The following is a 2,500-nucleotide window of genomic DNA, read 5'->3' on the forward strand; positions in this document are numbered from 1 at the left end:
GGCAATAGTGAATCACAAATACACCAGTACACACGAACGCACACATATATGCACTTACACACACACACACACACACACACACACACACACACACACACACACACACACACACACACACACACACACACACACACACACACACACACACACACACACACACACACACACACACCACACACACACACACACACTCTCATGGCGCTGTGGTTAGAACTCTGGCCTGCCACTACGGAGGTCCGGGTTCGACTCTCGCCCGGGGCTGAAATAATATCAGTATCGCAGCGCTGAGGGGTGTTACTCCAACTCTCGTGGGCGGGGAGTTGGGGGTGTGTGTGTGTGCAAGGTCATAGCATTACCCATAGATCGGACCTACGAGCTCTGAGCTCTCTTCCAGGAGGGAAATAGCTGTCGATCACGAGTCCAACACGTGATCCAAAGACCAAGTGAATACACACACACACACACACACACACACACACACACACACACACACACACACACACACAAACACACATGCACATTCATTCACACACCCTGACCCCTATCCCACTATACCCACACCCCACACTCCCTCCTACTTTAACATCCCATCACCACCACACACATACAATTACTATATTGTACACATGCATTAACGTCTGTCTGTCTGTCTGTCTGTCTGTCTGTCTGTCTGTCTGTCTGTCTGTCTGTCTGTCTGTCTGTCTGTCTGTCTGTCTGTCTGTCTGTCTGTCTGTCTGTCTGTCCGTCCGTCCGTCCGTCCGTCCGTCCGTCCGTCCGTCCGTCCGTCCGTCCGTCCGTCCGTCCGTCCGTCCGTCCGTCCGTCCGTCCGTCCGTCCGTCCGTCCGTCCGTCCGTCCGTATTCGTCTTTCTGTTTACAAAAATGACACATGCTGCCAATTCACCAGCGCTGCTGTCTTAATGGACAGCGTTCCGCTGGATTACGCATGCCTACTCACCTGCAGAAGCGTGTACACGTGCGCAGATCCACACCGGACAAGGCCACGAGCCCGCGTGCGCAACTGATACGGGGAGAGAGAGAGAGAGCACGCGAGAGAGAGAGAGAGCCTGCAGGGCCCGCGAGCTGCTGGGATTTCGACATTGGTCGGTGGCCGTCGCTTGGTTGCCTTCCTCCTCGGCATTCACTTCGTGTAGGCTCGGCCTCTCGGAGGGAGCTTCCAGTGTCCGTGTGCAGTGGCGCCGCGATTTCCGCGTGAGAGTTTGAGTGCCCCAAAACACTCGATCGGTCGACCCTAGAAAATCTGGTGTCTGTTCACGACGTTCTTGTGATTCGTCGCTTTATTGAGTACAAGAAACTTCTTCGGTGGATAAGTTCTGTGCGCGTCTTCGGTGGACGTATATGTGAGTGCGTATGGACTTGACACATCCGAGCGCGCGCGCGCGCACGCACTACACACACACACACACACACACACACACACACACACACACACACACACACACACACACACACACACACACACACACACACACACACACACACACACACACACACACATATATATATATATATATATACACATACACACATGCATATACACATACACACATAAACACATGCACACACACACACATAAATACATGCATACACACTCACACACACACACACACACACACACACACACACACACACACACACACACACACACACACACACACACACACACACTCACACATACATATACACATACACACACACATACACACATACACACACACACACACACACACACACACACACACACACACACACACACACACACACACACACACACACACACACACACACACACACACACACACACTAACACACACATTTGATGTATGCGTTCACATGTGTGTATCAACAAGTGTGATTATTACTCATGTTTAGCATTCGTGTGTTCACGTGGCCTAATGCATTTTGTAACGAGTCCTTTTGATTCGACACCGCTCTCGCTTCATGTGTGAGCGACTTAAGGTCAAATCTCCAGGGGAACACAAAAATTGATGCTGGGTGCAAGGCTATGCATATAAACTCTACGTATGTTTACACCCTGTCAGGCTTGTCTAGTGCCTTATTCAGCCAAAACACAAACAAAGCCACTCTAACTCCTTTGTACCATATGAATACTTTACCCTTGCACTAAAGTTTTTGTTGTCTGTTATGATTGTCTGGTGTTCTATGCAGTTAAGACAAACACCTTCATGCCATATACACCCTTTCCTCTCACACTATTTTTTCTATCAACATAGCCTTGCGCCTAGAAGTTCCCCGGCCACATAGGGGATAAGGGTGGTGATTATGTGAAAATTAGTATTGCAAGATGCTGCTAACTACCTAATTTAGTGCAGTTGCTCAAGAAATAATTGGCCATGACGTTAAGAAGACTGCGTGACCCGGAGAAGGCTATTAATGTTTATGTAATATTTATTAACGCAGGGCAAGGACGAGGAGAGGGGTCGAGAAGGAGAGGAGGAAGAGGAGGGTAAGAGAGTGACG

At 49.5% G+C, this 2,500-nt stretch overlaps 1 protein-coding gene across 6 annotated transcripts in view; it reads left to right on the forward strand.

The window, feature by feature from the left end:
• The first annotated feature begins 1,032 nt into the window (after positions 1-1,032).
• Positions 1,033-2,500, forward strand: part of LOC143031740 (uncharacterized) — a 579,704-nt gene continuing 578,236 nt past the window's right edge. For 2 of the 6 annotated variants that reach the window (XM_076195996.1, XM_076196034.1), the window contains exon 1: positions 1,033-1,359. The gene's annotated coding sequence lies outside the window, so the exon portion shown is untranslated. Of the gene's footprint in view, positions 1,364-2,440 lie in introns of all 6 variants that reach the window. The other 4 variants (XM_076195980.1, XM_076195972.1, XM_076195988.1 and 1 more) reach the window with 4 other exon arrangements.

Source organism: Oratosquilla oratoria, chromosome 1 (assembly GCF_046742065.1).
Source record: "Oratosquilla oratoria isolate Oo_2021 chromosome 1, ASM4674206v1, whole genome shotgun sequence".
Lineage (NCBI taxonomy): Eukaryota > Metazoa > Arthropoda > Malacostraca > Stomatopoda > Squillidae > Oratosquilla > Oratosquilla oratoria.